We start from the raw sequence: 19,882 nt of genomic DNA, 5'->3' as shown, positions 1-19,882 counted from the left end.
TTAAGTCAGAGAAAATACATCTAAAATGTTAATAGATACTGCCAGATTGCCTTCCAAAAAGACAGTAACACTTAACAATTTCACCAGCCGTGTATGAAAATACTCTTTTCCCTGCATTACTGACAATAATCAGCATTCTCATCCTGTTTAATTTTTGACAATTCCATAAGTATAAAGTAATATCTCATTTTAACTTCAATTTCATTTCCCTGCCTATTAAAGAATTTGAGTATCTTTTCAAAAGTTTATCAGTCATTTAAATTGATTCTTGTCTGAGTTGTTTATTCTGTTTATTTTGCCTATTTTCCTCTGGGGGAATTTGCTTTTTCTTTTCAATGTGCAGTTGTTCTTTGTACATTTTGTATCCTACCCCTGTGTCTGTCATCTGTATTCTTAATTTATCATACCATTTGTCTCCTGAATTTGTTTATGGTAACAGTTGTATTATATTTTTATATAGTCAGATATATCTATCTTTTTATAACTAACAATATTTTTGTCTAGCTTTGGAGGATTACAAATGGTTATATTTAGCCAGTATTTCTTGGTAGTCCCTGTATTAGTTACCAAGGGGAACAACAACAATAACAAAATTGCCCTTTGCAAATGGACAAGGTGGGAACAGAAAACTCCAAAATAACAATGACTTAAATAAGATAGATGTTTATTTCTGTCATAAAAAGAAGTTAAATAGGAGTGAATCCAGTGTAAGGGATCTAGTTTCTTTTTTCTTGATGATCTGTTGTGCATGGCTTCCATTCCCCAAATCAGCTCATGACTCAAATTCTGTTGGAGATCCAGCTATTTTGTCTATTTCCAGTCCAGAAGAAAGAAGAAGGAAAAAAAGAAGGGCCAAGCGCTTTAAAGATTTTTGTCAGAAATCATCCACAATTTCCATTTATGTCATATTAACATCACATTAATGACTTAATTACACTTGATTGCAAAAGGTGCTTACATTTCCCTGGCCACTAGCAAAGAGAGACCACAAAGCAGTCTTTCTTTCAGGTAGCCTCACGCTCAGCTAAAAACTGGAAATTTCATCGGAAGATGGGGGAAGGCTTACCACAAGAGAGTTCCAAAATACTAATTTGTCAAAAGAATTTGAGACTAATGATTTTGGGGAAAATACACCTTTCATGAAAGCTTTATCTAAATAAATGGATAACAAATGATGAATAAATACATTAATGAACTCACTTCCAATATTTTTCCAAAGCTTGCTGACTTTACCTAACCTCTATCTTTCATCATGGCCATTGCCCAATCATCACTTTCTTCTCTAGCCAAATGGGGACAGACATTTTATAGCAGGTGATGCCTACTTATTTGGAAAATTGCTATCAACCAACAAAAGTGACCTGGCACCACTGCACAAAAAAAGATTTTTTTTTTTTTTCCTATCCATCACTCAGGTTCATTAAAATGCTCTTAAGAATCTGGAAACTTCCTTTGTTAATGTGGTAAAAATAAACAATCCACTAGGGGGAGAAACATTTTCCAGGTAGAAAGGTTAATGCTGCTGGGTGTTTTTTAATGAGTGCCTAGTGGCTAGATTCAAAAGAGTAACTTCTGTTTAGGTGCCCTCATGTCTAGCTTATTTTTTAATAAGATTGCACATTGCAAAAGAATGTAATAAATTTTATCTTTAAGAAGTAAAGATGGAGACAAAGCAGATGCCATGGTTTATAATGTGGATATGTTATCTAGCTGCCTTTTGAACCAGAGATAAATTTCAAAATATATTATACTGACATTTGCCATGTATTGAAATAATGCAGACTTTTTGAGCAAATCAGGCCTCTAATTTTGAAATAAAATATCTGTATTACTAAAGAAATGGTCAGGAATTAGAATCAGGGCCACGTGACAGGCAGATATATGTCCTTTTATTTTATTCTTTGATTATGTCTAAGAGTCATTTTAAAAAAAAAGAAGAATAAATATCCGGTGCTGAGCTGCTCATTTACCATTCCAGTTATCTCTGAAAACTCCTGGATCTGTCATTCAGCAGGATGACTTTTTCCCCTCATGATTGAAACTGAACTCAATTGCATGAAATGGGCCAATAAAGTTAGACTCTTAGGTAGTAATGCTTCAATAAACAAACTCTCGCCGCAGCCCTTTATTAATCAATTCATGTCACCAAAAACATGTTAAAATTATAAATCATGCAAATCAGAGCTACCCGATTTTGCAGCTGTGGGGCATATACTTCTATTAGTCTGCACAGTAAACTGAAGATGGCAAAGTTGTCAAGTCTGAAGTTTATTTTCCCTATCAGCTTCCTTTACCTATCTCTGTTCTCTCACGTGTGAGGTTAATATTCTCTGATCTTTTTACTCATTTCTCGTCTGTCCAGGTCACGATCTGTTTATTGGGCAACTGGGTATGGGCCATGTGCCAGTCATGGAGTGAAACTGTAAATAAGGTAGGTCCCTGCACTCCAAGAGCTCAGGCTCTAGAGCAGAACTTTGTAGCCCTGTGTTGAGACTCACTACAAATTATTTAAAACAGAGCAACAGTTGTTGTCATGTTTATGTTTTCCAATGATTTTTATTTAAAAATATAAATTAGTACAGATTTTTAGATAGTGCACATTAACATATATTGCTTGCATGTACCTATGTTTTCTCCAGTGGAAGCATCTAGCTGACCCCTGGTTATAAACTGCAGCCCATCTGATCTATGCCACAAGCCCTAGGCCTTGATTTTATAAACATTAGTCATGTATGGGGCTGAGAAAAGTGGTGAGAACTGGACTTATCTAATGCACTTTTCTCAGTCAAAAAGGATTCGAAAACAGATCACATGCAGTGAGTTAAAAATTCATTTTCGTTTTTCTGTAACTAATTCATCTGGAAGAGCTCTCAACTATATTCTTGACTTAGTACTTTTATTTCTAATTGGGGAGTTCAAAAAGTAGCCTGCTAGAAGTGGCATTTAAAATTTAGTGTCTATCAAAGTGATCTAGAGGGTTTGTTAGAACCCCAATTGCAGCATGCCACCCCCGGAATTTCTCATTTATTAGGTCTGAGATGGAGCCTGAGAGTCTGCATTCCTAACATGCTTCCAGTTGATACTGATGTGCTGGTCTGGGGTCTTCACTCTGGGAACTACTGTGCTAGACTAAAGGAATTTCCTACTAGAGTAACCAAGTGGGGGAGATTTTGCTAAGCCTCTAGGGCCTACTGCATCCTTCTGGGACCTACCCACCCAACCAGCCCTAAAGACCAGGCTCCAGTAACCTTCCTCTGGTGACCTAGACACTGGCACACACTAGTACTCCTCCATAATCCAGGAGAGGAAAGGCTTCCTCCCCAGGGTGCCCTGCCCAGCACAGATCTACCTAGAAACATCCTTCACTACCTCTCATTGCAAAGGCCTCTCAGGGGTAGGGTCTATGTTTTATGAGAAAATTTATGTTATTCTAGATTTTTTTTTTTCTAATCATCATCCATCCTGCCCCCAAGTAATGTCTAGAATGCATTTCCATGATTCCTATTTTGTGTTGACCATTTCTCAGGACTTCTCAATATCTACAGTAGTCAGGTCAGTTTGGGTTTTCACAAACACATCACCATAAACAAAGTCTTATCTCAGTTAATCAGTAGAGCCTAGAGGTTAAGTGGTAGGCTCTGAAGTCAGGCTCAGAATGTGAATTCTGAGTCTGCTCTTATCTAAGCAGGTGACTCAAGATCTTTATTCTCCCTGTGCCTTAGTTTTCTCATCCATATTATGCCTATATCATAAGGTTTTTATTGTATTGTATTTTTTGCTTTTTAGGGCTGCACCCATGGCATATGGAAGTTTCTAGACTAAGGGTCAAATTAGAACTATAGCTGCTGGCCTACGACACAGCCACGGCAACACAGAATCTGAGCCATGTCTGTGACTTACACCATAGTTCGCGGCAATGCCAGATCCTTAACTCACTGAACTAGGCCAGGAATCGAACCTGCATCCTCATGGATATTAGTTGGATTTATTTCCACTGTGCCACAATGGGAACTCCATAAGGTTTTTATTTAAAATAAAATTATATCTATAAAGCCCTCAGAATAGTATATAGCAAAGAGAAGGTATTCAATAAGTGGCAATAATAATTATTATTATAAAAGAACTGTAACTATGTTGGGGCATATGAGTAGAGTTTATTCAGTTTTTCACTAATTAAAAATGGCCATATATGCGAGACTATAGACAGGTATATAATGAATTTCTCTGGTTCTTCAACTTCTTGCAGTAGTCTTCATGGTGAAACAGGATGAGCTCACAGATATACTAAAATCAGGAATAATGACTATGCCTTTCTGCATTCAGTCACTGCCATGGGTCTCCAGCAACATGGTAAGGGATTTTGTCCTTAGAGAGCAATGACCCAGCTTAGGAGGCTGAGCATATGCCTCCCTTCATTTCAAAAACACTAAACTCTCACTGAGTGTGATGGGAAGATCTAAATTCCTATGAGACTCTGTGTGCTAGTGCTGTTACCATCTCCTGCTTACAGGGGAGAAATGGAGCCTTAGGGAGGAAGATGACCACATAGGGTCACGATGCTAATATCCAGCAGCACCAGTGCTCAAACTCAGGCAGGCTGACACCAGAAGCCACACTCTTAACCCATCTGGCTCCTTGTCTCTGAGTTGGTCCCAGAGACAATTACTTTTAGTAAGTCAGATTCATGCAGCTTTGGTGTCAGTAAAAATGGAAAAGGTGACATTACATATCTGTCCTACCAGGTACAGAGGACAGACCAGGGCTAGTGGAAATTTTCAGCATCATGACCCTTGATGTCTGAGAAAAGGGAAGTGAGAAATTGTGTGTTGTTGGACTGGACACAGAACACACAGAATAAAATCACATGGAATGTTTTACCATCTGTCTGGATTTTTTAAAAAGTAAGCTGACTACACTGATAATGTCATATCATGATTACTCAGAAATTACATCAGAGACTATTTTTATTCTGTCATATAGTAATTTGTGCGCTGCAAATTAAGACTAGCAAGAATAAAACTCCAGTCTCCTACTGCCAAGCTATTCAGCACTCTGTTAGACAAATTACGAACGTATGTTGAATGTCCACTCACTGCCCAGTCTTGGTGCCAAGCTTTTGGGAAAAACATAAAAATATCAGACACAGTTCCCATCCTAAAAGAGCATATGATCTTTTTGGCCAGATGAGGTAAATGCAACTAAAATTATTAGACCAAAATAGAGGATCAGATAAGAGGAAGGTAGCCAAGAAGACAAAGTTATGTTGACAGCATGGGAAACCTGTGGGTAAAGAGGTGGAAACATGCAAGCTGTATTTAGTCATTCTGGCTGCAACAGGACAATACATTTGAAATTCACACTGAGGGTAGATTGTGGAAGGCTTTGGCTGTCTGGCTAAGGAGTTTGGATTTTAAGCTAGATTTTTTAAAAAATATTCTTGTAAGGGCCAAATACACTTTTCAAACAAACTACAATAAGAGCCTCTTGACTGAAACTTCTGCCTTCAGTAAGATGGAGAAACGGGAGTAGATTTACCCTCTCACCTAAACCAACTAAAAAAATTCACAGAAGATGTGATACAATGGTTTTCTAGTCATCAGTCAATAAGCCATGAAAGGTAATAATTCTTTAGAGACAAAACAAACAAGCTGAGCCTCATAACAGCCCCAGGTGACTGCTTGGAGAGCTGCCAGGCCAGGGCATAGAGAGTTTTCAGACCAAACCTAGCAACTTCCCTGAGTTAAGGCAATGGAGCTAGGAGTTTAGGCGGCCAAACTGGTTCAAGTTAATAAAGCAGAATGCTGGAAAGAATGCTTGGAGAGAGAGCTTTGGGGACCTACAGAGGATCTCCACAAATCCTCAGCTGAGTAACGATCAGTACATGCCCGTGAAGAAAGAACTACCTACAAAGATTAGAGGAAAATACTTAGAGCCCCCAGAAGTAGTTCCTGTTTCTCCAAGTCAGTGTGGAAAATCTCATACATCTTGGGAAATCAGGGAGAGTCCTCAAAAAATTTTTGCCTTAATAATGAGGCAAATTAGCCCTAGACTAAGCACTGTGCTAGTTTTTCCTACAAAGCTTCAAAATTTGAATGTAAAGAATATGTTTCCAAGTAACTGAATTGCATATCAGAACAAAGCCCAAAAATATTTATAGGAATACAAATATGCCCAGTGCCCAACAAGCTAAAATTCTGATCCAGTTAAAAATTACCAGGCATTCAAAGTAGGAAAGATACAGATTAAAATGAGAAGAAAAATCAATCAAAGCTGACCAAGAAATGACATGGCTAATAGAATTAGCAGATAAGAACATTACAACAATTATTCTTTATTTTTTCCAAGGGCTGCATGTGCAGCATATGGAAGTTCCCAGGCTTGGGGTTGAACTGAAGCTGCAGCTGCCTGCCTACACCACAGCCACAGTAATACAGTATCCAAGCCACGTCTGTGACCTACACCACAGCTCGTGGCAATGCCTCCTTAACCCACTGAGCAAGGCCAGGGATCAAAGCTGCATCCTCATGGTTACTAGTGAGGTTCGTTATCGATAAGCCACAATGGGAACTCCTACAACAGTTCTTATAACTGTATTCCATATGTTCAAGACACCAGCAGAAAGATTGAATGTGGTACATAGAGCAAGACATAGCTGCTATCATTCAAAAAATGTTGATGTTAATGAGCTAAACCATGTGGTTCAGTGAAGCACAGTTTGAGAATTATCGCTCTGGGATATCGAAGCCATTGAAGAAAATTTGACATGAAAATAGTGGTATTTTAGGAAGATTGAATTGATAGTGGCATATAGGATGGAACTGACAGGAAGACAAGGAGCAAAGAAGCAGAGATTTCAGACAGGAAGTAATTGTAATAATATAACAGGGAAATGAGATTTTGGCCTAAAGAATAGCAATGAAAATAGACATAAGGAATTTTCTTTTTAATTTACATTTTGTTACTAAGGGCACCTAGTGTGTCTGGCAGTTTGTCCATTTGGAGGGAAGGACTAATAGGTCTGTTTCTTAGGCTGATGACTTCATAAATCTGAAGGATAGCATTTAAGGCCATTTCAATGAACTCTTAGAGCTATGCTAGGTATCCTAGAACAATATTTAAAAAAAAAAAGCATTATCTTTGAAATTTCATGAAGACTGGGTTTTTTTAGAGATAAGAAACAATAATTCATATGGTGTGCGAAGGTTAGTATTGTAATGGTGCTTGGTTTTAAGGATATGCTGATTAATTGATGGGGGTCAAACTTTATGAAAAACCAAGTTATGAAGCAACAGTCATGGATTTAAGTAGACGAAATTTTATGCACAGAGACATGGAGAAGGAAATAAGCAACTTTAGAAATGGAATTAATGGTGAATTAATGCCTAAGAGCAGTGCTGTCTAATAGCAATAGGAGGCAAGCCACGTAGGTAATTTAAAATTTTCTAGCAGCCACAGTGAAATGGTAAACAGGTGGAATTAATATCATTATGTAGGTAATATATTTTATTTAAACACATATATCCAAAATATGTGGACAATCTAAAAATGATGAATGAGAAATTGTATATTGCTTTAGTCCAGAGGTATACACATATTAATCTGATGTGTATTTTATCCTCATGGCACATCTCAATTTGGACTAGTCATTTTCAAGCGCTCAGTAGCCACATGTGCCTTGTATTCAGCAGTGAAGCCAATAAGCAGCAGGCAGCAAGTCTTTCTTTCTCTTCCAATTCTTTTTTTTTTTTTTTCGCTCTCTAATTCTTTTGAACATCTATGAAGTCCAAGAACTTCCCCTACCCAGGTAAATTTCAGTATCTCAAAGCACCTTGCACAGTCAGACACATTGCATAGGAGAATAGAGACCCATGACAAATATTTTCCTGGAAGTATTCTCTAGCCATGGCTTGTAGAAATAAAGGAGGGGATGAGGGGAGTAAGGCTCCAAGGACTGTAATCCAGGACCAAGGTAATAATAAACATGTGTGTGGAGGAACATGCAGATAAGAATATAGGCAATTTGGTTTCACTTTCTACTCTTATTTTGCACCCCTGAAATAATTAGTTAACTTCTCTAAGCATCAAGTTTGCAAGTGAAGAGGAACATGCAAAAACACGGGGATAATATAAAATGAGGTAAAAACAAAAGTAGTGATATTAATTTTCTCAATTATAAGGAATTTTATTTACAAAAATAGTTAAGTCTCAGTTGGAAGGAATGTAAGGAAAGCAACTATTATCTCCATCTTATTGAAAAGAAGGTATGATGGGACCCTCCATGGGACCTGAGCTGCCCCATGGTGATAGCTAGTCTGCTTTCCAGGTGCTGGTGTCCTTGGCCATTCCTGCCCTGCCCAAACAAGTTTTGAAATATATCTAAATTAACAGGCTGATGCCAGGATTTGTATTTAGACATTCTGCTTCCCAGTCCTCACCCCTGTTTCCCCCACTATTCTACACTCCTTCCCCGAAGATTTGAGATGCCACGGAAGAAACAAAAAAGGCTGTATCACAGAGAAGGAATTCCAGATGCCATAGAGGCGGAGAAATCAAAAAATAAATAACTCAGCTTTGATTGGGGAGTACCTTCTTCACCTTAGAATAGCAATTTCAGGGGAGCAGGCAGAGATGAATTTTTATTTGGGGTGATTTATTCTTCCTAGTCTCAAATTGCATCTCTTTCATGACTGTACTTTAATTCAACTCAGATATAGCAAAACATTAAAACATTGTTTTAAAGAGCTTTTTTGTCTGCCTTCTCATGAGTTTTGAGGCAAAGAGGCAAAATAAGAAAGACTAAGTTTGATCTGGAGAGCAGAATGTCCTAGAGAAGGTCCCAACAGAGAGCAGCAGAAAGAAGTTCAGGTGGAAGTAAGCGCCAGAATTTCAGGGAAGTCTGGTACATAGGGAGGGTTAAAAAAACAGTTCTGATTTAAATTTAGTCACTGAACAACAAAGATTTTCTTTCTTTTCTTTCTTTCTTCTTCTTCTTTTTTTTTTTTTTTTTGTCTTTTTAAAGCCGTACCTGTGGCATCTGGATGTTCTCAGGCTAGGGGTCTAATGGGAGCTACAGCTGCCGGCCTACGCCACAGCAACACCAGATCTGAGCTGCATCTGCAACCTACGCCATAGCTCACGGCATCTCTGGATCCTTAACCCACTGAGTGAGGCCAGGGATTGAACCCGCAACCTCATAGTTCCTAGACAGATTCATTTCTGCTGCGCCACAACAGGAACTCCAAGATTTTTATTATTATTATTATTTTGTCTTTTCTAGGGCCACACCCACAGCATATGGAGGTTCCCAGGCTAAGGGTGTAATCGGAGTTGTAGCCACCTGCCTACCCCACAGCCACAGCAACGCAGGATCAGAGCCACATCTGCGACCAACACCACAGCTCACGGCAACGCCAGATCCTTAACCCACTGAGGGAGGTCAGGGATCGAACCTGCAACCTCATGGTTTCTAGTCGGATTCATTAACCACTGAGCCACGGACGGGAACTCCGAGATTTTCTTTATTATTATTATTTTTATACATTTTACTGGAGGATAGTTAAAAGTTCTCATCACAAAAAAATCTAACAGTATGAAGTGGTAGATGTTATCTAAACTTACTGTGATAATCCTTTCACATTTGATATGTACATATACATATCAAGTCATTATGTTGTAAACCTTAAACCATTGTAATCTTATATGTTAATTTTATCTCAATAAAACTGAAAAAAAAACGAATGAAAAAAAAAGAGAAAAGAAAGGCAGTACTGGGTTTCTGTGCAGAGAACCTGGTCACATATCATTGTTGATTATTTACCAGCTTGGGGACTCTGGGCAACTTATTTAATCCTTCTGAACCTTAGACTTTGTAGTTACCTTAAATTGAAGTACAATCACCATGCTCACCTGGACATTTTTGATGATCAAAGAAGAGAATGTATAAAAAGATAATAGTTTGTCAAAAGTCATGTCCTATACAGGTATTGTTATGATGATGTCTCAGGTAGCAGACACACTTGAATCCTCACAACATAGAGCAGGGAGTCAGATTACTGGAGAGAGTCAGGTTGTATTTCTTGGAAGACCTGGGGAGTAGACAAGGGTTCAGTCATGGAGGAATTAGGGAAATTCAGGAAACCAGAATACAAGTGGCATGTCAGGAATCCGTTTATTAGAATTTGGTTTTAAGGTTGGGTGTAATTAAAAAACCAAAGTCTAAGTAGCAGAATCTGGACATAATGATTAGAGCTAGATCATCAGCAAGTTCCACCACCCTGCCCATCCTGCAGGGTCTTTAAAATGGCTCTTGATTAAAGCCAGGAATGACCTCAAATTGTTGGGTGGGTCTGAAACTATGCAAGGAGAGAGAACGTGCTTTCCTAGGTCTGGTGATAGAGATATTAGGTAGAGAGCCAGGTAGAACTTGAATCATTAAAAAACAAAAACAGGGAGTTCCTGTTGGGCTCAGCAGTAATGTAACCGACTAGTATCCATAAGGACTTGGGTTTGATCCCTGGCCTCGCTCAGTGGGTCAGGGAACTGGCATTGCTGTGAGCTGTGGTATAGACTGCAGATGCAGCTCTGTTTCGACCCCTAGCCTGGGAACTTCCATGTGCCATGGATGTGGCCCTGGAAAGACCAAAAAAACAAAACAAAACAAAACAAAACACCCACAACATTTACTCTGAAAAAGAAAAGCTTGTAAATTTGAAGAGCCTTTTGAAAGATTCCTGCTTTTTATTCATGGGTCACCACCAGAGCATTTCTTGTCATTAATCCAAGGAGTCCAGTGAAATGTATGATCCTTCTCCAGCTGCTGCACAAATAAATGATCACACTGCTCAGTAACAGAATACTAATGAGGAGCCCAGGTTCTTTAAGAAAGCTGAAACATAGTAATCATCAAAGCACACATCAGAAAACTCCAGTTACATATGATGATAAAATAGTGTCAGGTGTATTAATTCATTTAACTTGCAAATAGAAAATTAGACCAGTCTATTTGATAATACCTTATCTTCCAATAGGTTTAAACTTAGAAGGATGCCTGATAAAAATGCTATTAAACCAATGACATCCAAAACTAAATTAAAATCATTTGGTCTTCCATTAGTTCAAAAAAAAGTATTCAATTATTATTAAACTAGGAACTGGTTTAATTTTCTCTCTTAATTTTTATCAAAAAGTCATGTGGTAAGAAATAGTGATTAATTATTCTCTTTACAAATTGTTCCTAAAATTTAAAGTGATTTGTACAAGAAATCATTAAACAGAGGTGAGACGAAAATTCCACTATTTTCTTCTCGAGATGGCAATTTTTGATAATGTGCTTCAGGCATTTGAGTTTCTTCAGCATTTATGCTTTATCAGAATTTAACATAATGTAGCTTCTCACAGCAAATGACATCAGCTGGGGTCTATTATCTCAAAGTAAGTATGGAAGAAGTCAACAAAGCATTGATATGGTGGAACAGCAAATTTCAAAGTGTGGGCCCCAGGTCAGTACAATTAGCATCACCTAGGAACATGTTAGAACTGGAGATCCTCTTTTTTTTTTTTTTTTTTCAGGGCTGCACCCGTGGCATATGGAAGTTCCCAGGATAGGGGTTGAATTGAAGCTGCAACCTTCCCCACAGCCAAGCAGTGTAGGATCTGAGCCACGTCTGTGACCTATACCACAGCTCACAGTAACGCTGGATCCTTAATCCACTGAGCGAGACTAGGGATCAAACCCACGTCCTCATGGATAGTTGGGTTTGTTACTACTGAGCCGCGACAGGAACTCCCTAGAAATGGAAATTCTTAGACCTATCCCAGATCTTTTGAGTCAGTATATGGGGATGGGCCTCATGGGTCCCAGCAATCTGTAATTCATCAAGCCCTCCAGATGATTTTGATGCACATTCACATTTGAGAACCACTGCTGACTAAGGTACTAACAATGTGAGAGCCCAGTTAAAAAGGTAATGGTTTTTGTAACTAAGGTAAGGAAGTTAACAAAAAAATATTGATGAGTAGACATTAGATAGCCTTACAATGAATCGGACAGACAGGAAGCATCAACATCTGACATAAGTATCTTCTCCTCCCAATTCAGGATAGTTGGTAAGGGTTATTTATACACAAATGAAATTCCCCTTGTTGATTTTGTTGTCTCAACAAATAGCAATAGAAGACCCTTGCATGGGCAAGACAGGATAGAATTGTCTGCCCCTTTTATTAGAAAGACAAGCTTTTCAACAGCAACACTCCACTTAGCAGATTTCTATGGCTTACCGGACAGAACAATGGCTCAAAACAACCCCCAGCATCATGGGATGATGGGAAGGCACGTATGTTATTTTGTTTTTCTCTCTGATAGCGTTTATAGTTCTTTAGGAAAGAACTCATACAGGCAAGGAGGGATTGACATGAATAATAGGTCAGTTAGTCTCTAGAATTATAAATAGATGTCAGTCCTGGTAACCATAAGTTACTAAAGTAACTATTTATAACAAGGATCTGTGACACAGGGCAAGTGAGATGTGTCAAAGTGGAACCCCAAATCTCAGGTCCCCAAGTTTCCAGTGGGGTGCCTTTCCTGATGCCTAAAGACAGGACCATATTAGAATGTACACTTGTAGTGTCTCAGAGGTCATCACTTGCCCTTCCTGGGAGGAGTGACTTATCTGCCTAGTGAAACTTGGGAGATCCTGCCATTCCATGACTCTATCTGCCTGGAGGCAGGGTACTACGTAGAAACATAGATAATGCTGGTCAATCTCTCTTTCTCTTGAACCTCTCTGTCCATGAGTTACTTCTCCTTTGTGGTGCACACACTGGACAGACCTCAGAGTGGGGAAAGGTTTCCTGCTTTCTCCCTGATGACTGAATGGGAAAATTAAAATTGGAATAAGAGGGAGGCTGGCTTGTCCATTTCTGAAATTCAGCTTTTCCATCATGAAGCTAGATGTGTATTTTGACTCCTGCTTGTTGCTTTTATTTGCTATTAACTGAATATAACCCAGAGAGAAGGGAGGGTGTGTGACAACTCCTCCAAACCTCTAACAAAGACAATAAAATTATGGGAGACTTGTCTCTGCAATCTACAACCTATGAGGAATACATATTTATTTCTAATACAACAAAATGAAAATGTTGGAAGGGTCATATAACAATTTCCAAAAGTGGGAAATGGATATGAGTGTAATAGGGTTCCATCAGGAAAGCAGAACTTCTATGAGTATCATGGAATAAGGGATTATTGTAGGAATAAGAGGAACAGTTGTGGAAGAAGATGGCCCTCCTCAGAGGGGAAGCTGGTGGACCAGAGACCTTCTTGCTCCTAGCCAAACTCCTATAGCACTGAGACAAGTTGGGAGCTTGAGAGAGAATCTAGGCAGCTGCCAGAGAGAGATTGTGAAGGAAAGCTAGCAATGTTTACAGAAGACTGCTGCCTCCATGCCTGGTGGTGAGCCTAGGCTGCTGTGGCTCAGTAGGACTGGCAGGTGAGAGGAAGAGCTGCACCCAGAGCAGAGAGTAAAGATAACCTGAATCCCCCGGTTTCTCTGAATCTTTCTCTCACCAAACCTAACTATGGAAACCTTCAGAAGGTAATGACAGCTGCTTTGTCTCTGCCCTCCAAATATTATGCAGTTTCTCTATTGATTCACTCTAATCCTAAACTTTAAAAAGGGTTTCTGGGAAATATACATCCAGCCATACTTCCCTTACAAATAAAGACAGTAGAAAATTATGCTTCCACTTAAAATGATTCATTGATGTCTGTAAAAATCAAAACTCACCCTCTCCTGAAAGGATAAAGAATTCCATGTCACCCATCACATGTGCTGTCCATTCCTCTTTGGGTTGAATCATAGTACTGCTTTGATATCCTATAATCTAAATGCCAGGCTATAAGGTTAGCCACTATTAATACATCTTGGTTAGATAACAGGGGAATAGAAGGTTGGAGGAGAGCAAAGAAAAATAACTGAAATCAAGAAAAGAATATACACATTTATTTCAAAGCTGGGATGAAATACTCGTAACTGCTACAGTCCCTGTTTGCAACTGAACATACAGTCATTGCTGGTAATTCTATCTTCCTTCTGGCACTATCCATTCCATACCTCTTTATTCTTAGTAAGCACTTTAGCTGGTCTTAGATTGTTCCCTACTGAGGTGATGGAAACTGTCATTCCTAAAAGTCTGGACTCATTAGCAGTTGATGCAGTTTTCCATTCATTTTATCACAGACACACGAGTTCCAAAAGGCGCTTCAGAGACTTTCCTGTGTTGCAGTCATTGTCCTCCCTGCCTCCGTTGTGATCATTCCTCTGAGCCAGTATAGCAACCCCTTCATTTCCTGGTGGTTCACTGGCAGTAGAAGCTCAAAGGGCCAGGTGCCAAGCTCAACCTCCAGTTTATCAGACCATTTGTTGTAACTCTTGATGAAAGAATTTTACTCTGAAATCAGAAACAAATCCAGCAGAGACGAAGATTGTGGGAACAGGAAGCTCAAATTCTGCTGCATCAGAGGGAATGGAGGAGTGCAAAATACTAACTTCCCTTGCAGAGAAAACATTTGATAAAAATTTTAAATTCTTTTAAACTTAAAAATAAAACCTTTTAAAGTCTCATAAAGGATTTCTTAAAAAAACATATATCAACCACACTTAACAGTGAAATGTTCACAACATACTGTGGGTGGTTCTCTTGGATTCTTTCAGGTAAATTTAGTAATAAATTTGGTACAAAGTATGAAACTGCTTATAGAAATTGATATTCTTTCACACATTAACACACACACACATATATATATAAATTAGAAAATAGAGATAAAAAGATGACAAAAAATTAAAATTTAACAATACTTATATATAATAACTACAAAAATAAAATATCAAAGGTCATAAAAGACTTGAATTTATGGAAAGTTTTTATATTTTAGAAAAGTTGATTTAACATTATAGAGATGTCAATTTCCTCTAAGATTTTCTATAAATTTTCTATAAATCTAACATTCAAATGTCAATCTTTTTTTAACTAGACAAGATGTTTCTAAAATAATATGGAAAAAATAAATGAACAAGTTTATACAGGAAAATTCTTAAATAAAAATGAGAAGCTCTATTAAATATCATCAAGCTGCAATAGCAAAAATTAGAAAAGATAAAAATGTAAAAATCATCACAGAAAAATTATACTATAAACATAAAAAATATCATACCCCAGCTAGGCATTCAACTAACTGGGGAAAATATTTTGTAACTTTTATCACTGGTACTTGGAAAATTTACTTATAAATTGTATACAATTCAATAAGAAAATTATGGATAACCCAAGAGAAAAATTAGAAATGGATTCAGTTCTCAGAGGAAACAGAAGAAAGTAGTTTTTACAGGTATGACAGCCATGAAAAGTTTAACACTGTAATAAATGATACTGTTTGATAACAATAAAATGAGGATGTGGGAAAAAAGACATTGCTGCTGGCATATTTTTAAATGCACATACATTTGGACCAAGTAATTCCACTTCAAATGACATATATATATATAATAATTGTAGAGTGTTCATTATAGCAAAAGATGAAAAATAATTTGTTTGTTAAATGAGTTGAATGATGGCATATCCATTAGTGGAATACTAAGAAATTGTCAAAAATGATCAAGAAGCTCTAAGTATGCTGATATCCTGCAACATTTTCCTAGACACTATATGGTGAGAAAGGGAAGGTATGGAAAAATATGTATAGAATGTTTTTATTTCTGTAACCCACCAAAAACATGTATATGCATATACATGTTTTTATGTATTGTACCTTTAAGACTGCATAAAAAAGCTGGTAACAAGTGAATAATTCTGTGAAGAGGAACCAGATGGCTAAGATAGAGGAGTAAAAGGGAATAATTATCACCATGTATCTTCTTTTTTTACATTAGAAAATAATATATCTTCAGTATGGTTTTAGATTTACACTTCCTCACCTCTTGGGACCCCTATTATTTACATCTTGCATTAGTGTCATATATTTACTACAATTAATGCACCACTACTGATATATTAACCATAGTTTACAGTGTAAGCTTCACTCTTTGTGTTGCAGACTTCCATGGGTTTTGACGAATGTCACGTGCCCATGATTACAGCATCATACAAAATAGTTTCACTACACTGAAAAACCCTATGTTCCACCTATATCCATCCTTCCTGCTATTCCTACCCCAACCTCAGGCAACCACTGTTTCTACTGTTACTATAGTCTTTACTTTCGATAAAGTTTTTGCTTTTCTAGAATGTCATGTGGTTGGAATTGTTCACCTAAAACAAACTGCTAGTTATTTCTCTGGCAAAAATTGGTTAGGTAACAACAAAGAATTGTAATTTAGGTTTTGCAACCTTAGGAACTCATGGAAGTCCTCACACAGCAAGGGAATGAAAACTTTTATAGAAGGGAAGAGACTTGGGAGGGCTATAGTAAACAGAGTCCCTGGCTTTTCATTGGTTGAATTGTTGCCAAGTGGATTTTTTTTTCCCCCTGCTGAGCTCTGCTAGTGTAGCAGGGTGTGGGAGCTCCCCCTTCTGGCCTCTTCGCTCTATTTTAACTGAGATCTTGTTTCCTTTTACAGAATGATACACTATGTAGGGTCTTTTGTTGAGGATTTTTGTACAGGCATACCTCACATCAAGCTTCCAAGAAGTTGCATTTTTTTACAGATCAAAGGTTTGGGGTAAACCTGTGTTGAGCAAGTCTATCAGCACTATTTTTCCAACAGCGTTTGCTCACTTCATGTCCCTGTCACATTTTGATAATTTTCACAATATTTCAAATTTTCCATTATTATATTTGCTTTGGTGATCTGTTTGATATTACTATTGTAATTTTTTTTGTATTTTTTAATGATACACATTTTTTCAGATATAATGATATGCATGCAAAATAGACTACAGTATAAACATCTTTTATATGCATTTAAAAGTAAAAAAAGCAGTATAACTCACTTTATTGAGATATCTATTTTATCATCACTGGTCTGTAAGATTACTTGCAGTATCTCCAAGGTATGCCTGTATCTTTGATTTTGAGCTATTGTAGCTTTCCTTTCTTGTAATATTAGTCTGGTTGTGGTATTAGGGTAATGATGGCCTCAGAGAATGATGTACTTCTATTTTCTGGAAGAGACTAGAGAATTTGTATCATTTCTCCTAAGTTTGGTAGAATTCACCAGTGAAACCATCTTAGCCTGATATTTTCTGTTTCGGAAGGTTAGTAATTATTAACTTATTTAATAGATACAGTCCTATTCAGAGTATCCATTTCTCCTTGTGTGAATTTTGGTACTTTTGTCTTTCATGAAATTGGTCCATCTAAGTCATTACATTTGTGGGCATAGAGATGCTCATAATATTCCTTTTCTACCCTTTTCATATTCATGGGCTCAGTAGTGATGACCACTATTTAGTGGGCCTGTACTCCTGGGCTGCAACTGTTACAAGAGCTTCCTGGAGTTTTCTTCCTTAGGTGAGACTTGAAGGCTAAAAGGAAATTAGGTAACTATGCTTGCCCCAAGCTTGATAGTCTTCCATTTTTTTCCCTGTTGGATAGGGCTTTGTTAGAAAAAGTTCTGGGCTTATCTCGAGAGTTACTTTCCCTCTTCCCCTAGCCAGACATGGAGGGAGTTTCCTCTGATCTTCACCATGATAACCTACGAGGTTTCCAAGATTTTATATCTCAGGAAAGAGTACAAGTATGGGGGTTCCCAGGAGTTTGTAACTCTCAAGCTAGTTCACACAGCTTCTAGCAATTATTCAAGTTATTACGTGTTCTCACCATGCTTTTGCTAAAAGTAGGTTGATTCGTTCTTCTGTCTCTCCTGTTTTTGAGGTGGTGGTTAGTCCTGTAACCCCAATTCTCTGATGGATCTAAGAAAATTCATCGATTTTTCAGTTGGCCATCTTTTTTCTTGTTTTGATGGTGGGAGAGACAACTTTCAAGCTATTTACATGTTGAAATGGAAACTGAAAGTCCATGCAGCTTTTCTTAAATTTTGAATTTTGCACCATGTGCTTATATAATCTATTTTTCTTCTACCCTAAATGGAGAATCTCAGTTATAATAAGGTGATACTATTGTCCATAGAATGGGACAGATCCAAAAGGAGCATAAATACATTTGATTAGTATGTAATTATCATTGAACTAACACAGCTCTTGGAAATATTAGCAGAATGATCAGAAGTTAAATACTCACCCAGGTATCACAGCAAATGAGACATTTTACTACTTGAATCAATTCACAACCTCAATATTTCAAGTCTCTCATTCAGATTAGTAGCTCAAAGATAGCAGCAATTCAAGTCATGACTTCAATAAGTCTAACCTCAAGGGTATTTGCATGAAATGCCACTCAGACTAAATGGTTCAAGGTGACCTTGCTTATTCTCTTACTATTTTTACACAGCCAGTTTCAAACATCTGTTACCATGTTATCGCTCCTCTTGATGCTATCCAAATTTCCGGTATTCTTATAACCCTTCTTTGGTATTACAACAAAAGATTTATAATTTCATTATCTCTGTAAACACAAATGTATAAATCTTTACTTTGGAATACATAGCCCTAAACATTTTTGGACTTTTAAAAAGAAGTTAAGGAGTTCCCATTGTGGCGCAGCAGAAATGAACCCAACTAGTATCCATGAGGATGAGGGTTCGATCCCTGGCTTTGTTCAGTAGGTCAAGAATCTGGTGTTGCTGTGAGCTGTGGTGTAGGTTGCAGTCACTGCTCAGATCCTGCATTGCTGTGGCTGTGGCATAGGCTGGCAGCTATAGTGCCGATTCAACCCTTAGCTTGGGAACTTCCATATGCCACACATGCATCCATAAAAAGTAAAAAAAAAAAAAAAAAAAAAAGACATTTCTAACCAGAAATATTAACATGGAATAAGCAAACTCTATATTAAGTGGAATATTAATGAGGTTTTTACAAATATGTGGCTTAAGTGGCCAAGTATATTTTTAAAGTTTGTTTGCTATTAGTTCCCATAAATCTGTCAAGAGAACTAGGAATATAACAGAATCCAAATCCTAGACATACTATTTTGTTACTGAAATTTGGCAAACTTTTCTCAACTACTTCTTTCCCTCTTACTCTTTTCCAGGAAATTAAAGAAAGAACAATATACAACTTCACAATGAATTTTTAAAATACGTTCATCAGTTGGAAAAGGCTATGATGTCCAAGAGAAGACTGCTTTAAAGTATGAAAGATGCTTCTTTCAAAAAGAAAAATGCTTATGTAACACTGCTTAGAACAGCTACATAATAGAAATAAATAGGACAGCAACCTAGACTAGCTTCAGTCAATAAAATTGTTACCTTAGGTATAGACAAGTATAGTTTGAATTTGATTTAACTCCTAGTATAACCTCATCACCCTGCACTACTTTTGAAAATGCAGAGTTTTTATCATTAATTTACTTTCTACAATGGCTACAGGTTTGAGAAATAAGAAACCATGTGGCCAAAGGAAATAAATGTTTCTATTCCATTCTCCCTAAAGGGTTTAGATAAATACCTACTGAGAAACTAACAAAAGCTATGATCTTTATTTATATATACATATTTTTAAAAAATACTATGATGTATGTATTAGCTTCATTTTACAGATGAAACTTTCCTTAGGTAGAATCAAAAGTTAAATGTAGATGTGGTCACAAAACTTTATGTTTTGAAACATGGTTTTAAAAAGTTAAAGTAATGTTAAGAAATTTTAGAATATAAACAACAAAGTATAATTTCATTACTCAGAAGCAACCACTGTTCACCATTTAGAATATATATATATGCATACATACATATTTATACACATCTGTATATATTAAAAGATATGCAGATAA

At 37.3% G+C, this 19,882-nt stretch overlaps 2 protein-coding genes across 2 annotated transcripts in view; both read right to left on the bottom strand.

The window, feature by feature from the left end:
- MYH15 (myosin heavy chain 15) overlaps positions 1 to 14,054 on the bottom strand; it is a 179,610-nt gene extending 165,556 nt beyond the window's left edge. Inside the window, exons 1-2 of the mRNA XM_084991405.1 lie at positions 13,785 to 14,054; positions 9,907 to 10,085 (exon numbers count right to left, since the gene is read on the bottom strand). The gene's annotated coding sequence lies outside the window, so the exon portion shown is untranslated. The remainder of the gene's footprint in view (positions 1 to 9,906; positions 10,086 to 13,784) is intronic.
- Positions 13,981 to 19,882, bottom strand: part of CIP2A (cellular inhibitor of PP2A) — a 43,838-nt gene continuing 37,936 nt past the window's right edge. Inside the window, exon 22 of the transcript XR_014824890.1 lies at positions 13,981 to 14,448. The gene's annotated coding sequence lies outside the window, so the exon portion shown is untranslated. The remainder of the gene's footprint in view (positions 14,449 to 19,882) is intronic.

Source organism: Sus scrofa, chromosome 13 (genome assembly GCF_054392235.1).
Source record: "Sus scrofa isolate SSC_HxYL_T2T_F1_AM1 chromosome 13, Sscrofa_HxYL_maternal_Yorkshire_Landrace_v2.0, whole genome shotgun sequence".
In the NCBI taxonomy this organism is placed as follows: domain Eukaryota; kingdom Metazoa; phylum Chordata; class Mammalia; order Artiodactyla; family Suidae; genus Sus; species Sus scrofa.
The sequence above is the reverse complement of the archived record's forward strand: the minus strand, read 5'-3'. Positions and strand labels throughout refer to the sequence as shown.